The sequence below is a fragment of the Talpa occidentalis genome, unplaced genomic scaffold, assembly GCF_014898055.3.
Source record: "Talpa occidentalis isolate TD23 unplaced genomic scaffold, MPIMG_talOcc4v2.1 talOcc4.16, whole genome shotgun sequence".
In the NCBI taxonomy this organism is placed as follows: domain Eukaryota; kingdom Metazoa; phylum Chordata; class Mammalia; order Eulipotyphla; family Talpidae; genus Talpa; species Talpa occidentalis.
This window is the reverse complement of record NW_023601653.1, coordinates 54721357-54727528: the sequence shown is the minus strand read 5'-3', so window position 1 is coordinate 54727528 and position 6172 is coordinate 54721357.

The window sequence follows — 6172 nt, the reverse complement described above, 5'->3', positions numbered from 1 at the left end:
GGGCACCTGGAATAGGGTGTGGGCATAGGTAGATGGGATTCAGCTGAGCTAAGACTGTGCTTATAAGGGCAGCGTCATGGGGACGCCAGCAGCAGCAATAGCAGCGGCAGCAGCAGCACCAGCAGCACCAGCAGCACCAGCAGCACCAGCAGCACCAGCAGCACCAGCAGCACCAGTAGCAGCAGCAGAAGCCAAGAAGCAGCAGAACGAACTCCAGAGAGCTCAGATAGAGTGAAAACTTGCTGGGGGCTGGGAGGCCTGCCAGCCTCCCAGCCCCCCAGCCAGCACCCCTGCCTGCCATTTGCCTGGTGAACCCCAAATAAAAAACCTGCAAAACTACTGAGGACTCTGACTCCTCCTTTACCCGGTCTGCATGGGATCAGAAAACCTGCACTGTGCCCGTTCCTGCCTTTACAGACACTCAGTGCTGGCTCCTCCCTGACCCATGTTGTCAGCCTCAGAACCAGCTCTGGCCTGCTCCTATCACCTTATATTTTCCCCAGCACCACCCCATGGCTGGGTGTGCCTGAAAGAATCTGATGTTTCCTTCTGGGCTTCTCTAATTGAGGACAGGTGATTCGCTGATGTCTTTACCACCACCAGGTGCCCGCCCCCTTCAGACCTCAGCCTTATCTGGTCGTCCCAGACTGAACTAGATGAAGTCCTTGCTGGCTCTGACAACATCAGCTCTGAGGCACCTTCTTTTCTCCCTCCTACTAAAATCATTCTCAGTAGTTGTTTTGTAGGGGGAGTCAGAGAAGGATCCAGTGAGTCCGTCAAGTCTTGCAAATAATTTGAGTTTCCACAGTCCATTTCTCCACAGATTAGCCGTCCTCTCCCTGGCTCCATGCACACTTTCAAGTGTATTTTCTACAGCTCCTTTGCATGCTGATTTTTGGAATAATTTCTCTAACACTTAACATACCTATGCTTATGGAAATCCTTTATTTTGATATAAATTCAAAAATCAACATGTCTATTCCAGGTTTTAAATACCAATTCAAATCTTAATAATTGTAAGGCCATAAACACCAAACCATTAGTAACCTGGTAGCTATGGAAGCCTCTCTCCCAGCATACTTGCACTGTTTTTAGCTCTTCTCTTTGGACCCTATTGTCACATTTTCGGGGAATATCTGTGATTTGGCAATCATGTGGATTCTCAAATGGGGTTTCTGAAAAAATTCTACCAATGTATGGCCTACTTGGGATTATTAATGTGGCCTTCTGAGTGTCCTTCCCAGGCTGGGGTGGGTCTAAGTGAGGAAGGAAGGAAGGAAGGCACAAGTCCTGGTTATGGTGTTTTTATTTATTTATTTTTATTTATTTTTTTATTTTTATTTTTTTTAATATGAGGTTTTTTTTTTTTAAGATTTATTTATTTATGCATACAAAACTCTGGTACAGGCCAGAGGTGTGGGGTTGGGGGGGTGAGAGGATTCACCAGAGACAGACTGGGGAACAGAACAGGCAGACTGATGAAATACACTGCCGAGGGGAGCAGCAGGTGAGACAAGAGAAGTCTGCTGTGCCATGTGGGTAGCTCCCAGGCCAGGGATCAAACTCGTGCTGCAGTGGCTGGAGATAGCTTCACAGTGCTGTGCTTAACCCCTCGCACCACCAGGGAGGCCCCCTATGGTGTTTTAAAAAATATGTTAATAAATTCTCTGATGTGCCTCCCTTTAAAAGCAGACAGCTGTTTCTCTCTCCTTGACTGGGCTGAACTCAGTAACTCACTTTTAACAAATAGGATAAAACACAGTGATGGCACGTGATTCCAGAAATGAGGTCTTTAAAAGAAATTATGGTTTCCATCTTGGCTGCTCTAATTCCTTCTTGGATCACCTTATCTGAGCAAGTCATAGAGAGGTCCATCTGGAAGGACTAATGGAGCCTCTTACCAACTGCCAACAAGAAAATGCTTGGGAAACTAAGGCCCTGGGAAACTAAGGCCCTGGGTCCATTAGTCTCCAGGAACTGAGGCCTGTTGACAGCCACGTGGAAGAGCTATCTGGGTACTGAGTTCTCCAGCTCCTCAAGTCCTGAGATGATCATCACCCTCCCCAAAATTTTGACTGAATCCTCATGAGAAACCCTGAGCCAAAAACACCCATTTAAATGGCTCTCTGCCCCTCAGAAACTGTGAAATACACATGCTTGTTGCTATAAGCTGATAAATTTTAGGGTAATTTATTATATGGCAATAGATAACTCTTACATAGTGAGTAACAATGGTCAGCACCTGCAGATAGCATTGACTCAATTCAAATTCAAAGGAAGATAATCACCACGTGTTGATAGAGTAATTTCATTTATAGAAATCTGTTCCAGGAACTATTGCCTACATAATTACAAATTTACACACACAGTTATTAGGGATTATTACCTTATATAAAAATATTCAGCCATAGGATTTCCTAAATAAATTATGCTCTGTCGATTTAAAGTCATTTTATACAAACTGTAACAACAAGTTTAAAGATATTGTAATACTATAGACTTTTAAAAGAATATATGTCTATAACTTGTAATTATAATTCTCTAAAAATCTCTATATAAAAAAGCTGGTTACAAAGTCTGTTCAACTCTAGAGAGAGAAGTGAGGGCTTAAGGGTCTCGGGGTCACTAGCAATTGCTGCAGCTCTAAGTGACAGCCAGAACTTCTACTTTCACAGGATACCCCTGAGGACTCCCAGAAATACTGAATCTGGGATTCTTCCTTGACCAGACTGACTGGGCTGCTAGAGTAAGAGGTGGGTGTGGTTCATTTCCACCTACTAGCTGGTAAGAGTAAGCAATATTAAAACCTTATAACGGATACTACAAGTCACCAATATTTCATTATGGGTCAGATCCTGGACTTTCACTTTAACAATATCTCAACCCCAGCAGAAAAAAGTCCCACCCAAGCCAGAACCCAGATTAAGACATGGCTGTCACTGGGGGCTTCCCTGGTTAAAGACAGTGATATTAAACTATTGTCAGCCATTGCAGCACACAAGTTTGATCCCCGGTCAACAGCAGACCTCTCTTGCCTCGCCTGCTTCTCCCTTCAGCAGTGTGTTTCAATAGATCTGCCTGTTCTGCTCCCCACTCTGTCTCTGGTGAATCCTTTCACCTTCCCCGCACCTCTGGCCTGTACCCCAGTTCTCATATGAATAAATAAATCTTAAAAAAAAAAAAAAAGAAAAAGACATGGCTGTCAGAATCTACATGATTCTCCTCGAACTGTTTTTATTCATGTTATATCAATCTGGAAAAAGAACCCAATGAGTGTCCTTGATAGCGGTTCAATTTCACGTCGGTCCTGCTAAGAATGGGCTCACAAATGGGACAGTGGGGCCCTGAATCAAAATTCAACATAAGGAACCAACCAGTCTAGTTGAATACCCTCTGGGAAATGTCACCTTATATGGCAAAGACTTTGCAGATGTGATTAAGGGTTTGGAGATGAGGACATTATGAAGGATGATTCAATTGTGCCCCAAATTCAATGACAAATATCCTTATAAGAAGTAGGCAGAAAGGAATTATAAACAGAAGACAGCACAGGCACAGAGGTAGAGATTGGAATGATGTAGCCACAAGCTAAAGAGTGCCAGCCGCCTTCAGAAACTGGGAGCAAGAAATAATTTCTCCCCTGGAGCTTCCAGAGGGACTATGGCCCTATTGATGGCTTGATTTGAGCTTAGTGATATTGATTTCAGACCTCTGGCCTCCAGAACTATGAGAGAATATGTTGCTGTTGCTTTAACCCAGTGATGTAGTGGTAATTTGCTAGGGCAGCCACAGAAAACTAATACATTAGTATTTTGCTAAGGATTTTTGCATTTATATTCATAGGGGATATTGGTCTGTAGTTTTCTTGTGATATCTTTGTCCAGTTTTGGTACCACGTCAACCAACATACCTGAACACAAGTCCATGAAGCTCAGCTTCTCTTCTGTTGCTAGCCAAAGTCAGTCCTGCCACACAGAGAGAAGTAGATCACATCTCTTGGGATCTACTTAAGGAAAGTAGCAATTCTTTTTTTTTTTTTTATTTTTTTTTTAAATAATAAATTTTATTTTTATATTCCCCCATACAATTGCAAACGCCCCATTCTGACCCCAATCCTTCCCCTCCCGCCCCCCACCCCCAAAAAAGTGTCTCTGGTTCATAGTTTTTTGTTGATTTTGATTTTCACTTTCTTATATTCATTTTCCTGGTCCCTTATTTAAGTTTTCTAGATTCCTGCTATGAGTGAGACCATCCGGTATTTTTCTTTTTCATTTTGGCTTATTTCGCTGAGCATGATCCCTTCCAGCGCCATCCATGTTGCTGCAAATTGCATGTGTTTATCTTTTTTGAATGCTGAGTAATATTCCATGGTATATATGTACCACATCTTCTTGATCCAGTCATCTATTTTTGGGCATTTGGGTTGTTTCCAAAGCTTAGCTATTGTAAACAGTGCTGCTATAAACATAGGGGTGCAGGTGTTCTTTGGAATTGATGTTTCTGTGTCCTTTGGGTAAATACCTAGGAGTGGAATTGCTGGATCATATGGAAGCTCTATGTTTAGTAGGTCCAGAAATCTCCACACAGCTCTCCATAGTGGTTGGACCAGTTTGCACTCCCACCAACAGTGCAGAAGAGTTCCTTTTTCTCCACACCCTCGCCAACATTTGTTGTTGCTAGTTTTTTTAATATGTGCCATTCTCACTGGTGTGAGATGGTATCTCATGGTAGTTTTGATTTGCATTTCCCTGATTACAAGTGATGTTGAACATTTTTTCATATGTCTGTTGGCCATTTGCAAGAAAGTAGCAATTCTTTAGCAATTCTTCCCTCTTCTTCAGCATCATTAATTTTCCCCCTCTAATTCCCCTTATCACGATATTATTATTTCCTTCCTCTTAATTAAAAACAAGTTGAAACCTCTTTTGACCTCACTCGACAATTACAGTCCCTTTTCCTTTTTTTCCTTACACCAATCTCCTCAACCTACCCCAAGCAGGGTCTTGTCAACACTAAACCAGTGGTCATCCTTTCCTTGAGATCACCCGCCACTCTACATTGCTAAATGGGAAAGTCTCTACTCAATGACCATCTAAACATTTGAAATCATTGATCACTTTTTCCTTCTTTGAACACTTTAATTCATTTAGATTTCAGGAGACCCCAGACAAAATACTGAGGTTTGCCTCTTTTCCCCTAAGCCCCCCATCCTGGCCATCTCAACTTGGGGTTCTGAACATCTAGCACAGGGTCTGGCATGTGGAATGAAAGAATTATAAAGGTATGAATGAATGAAAGGACTCCTTTATGTATTAAGTTTGCTCATATACAGAGTCATAAAGCAAGAGGTAATAAAAGATGTATTCTTTCACTACATAGGCACACAAGTGAATTATTCTTTGGCAAAACACTTCACACCTGTCTTTAAAGGAAGGGTGACTAAATATTTGCTTTCCAAGTGGTTTATTTTTATTTCTCCAATGTAATCTAAAGACAAAGAAAGCTAACATTTCCTCTCCCTGGCACAGCCATTCTCTCTCTCTCTTTTCAGTTTTATTCGATTGTGATGAGAACACAGCAGGAGATGTAGTGTCTCAGCAAATGCTGAAGCATGCCACGTATTGTTAAGCACAGGTACGATGTTAGAGTTTATTCATCTTGCTTAACTGTAACTCTATGTCGCTGATTACACTGAAGACAATATATTAAATGAGGATTCTCTAATTTTGTTAAAGAAAAATATTATTCATGTTATCCATGGGGCAATACACTGGACTGGATGAATAACGTTCCATTTTCACTACACTCCACCCCAACCCCTGCTGCCTCTCCACCCCTATCTTTCTCAGTCAGTTGTTGGGTGCAGCCAAAATTGTACTGTAACAATATGAAAATGACAAAATGCTTTATGTTGCTAAGATTCAACCTATATAAAAATGTGTGTGTGAGGGCCTCCCCGGTGGCGCAGCGGTTGAGCGCTGGGTTGCGAAGCTGCCCGCGGCCTCTGCGGCGCCAGTTCGATCCCCGGCTGCTCCCCGGCCATCGGAGGAGGGTCCCGCATGGTGCGCAGACCTCTCCTGCCGCCCGCTGCTCCCCTCAGCAGTGTACTTCGGTCCTTCTGCCTGCTCTGCTCCCCGCTCTGGCTCTGGTGAGTTCTCTCACCCTCCCGCGC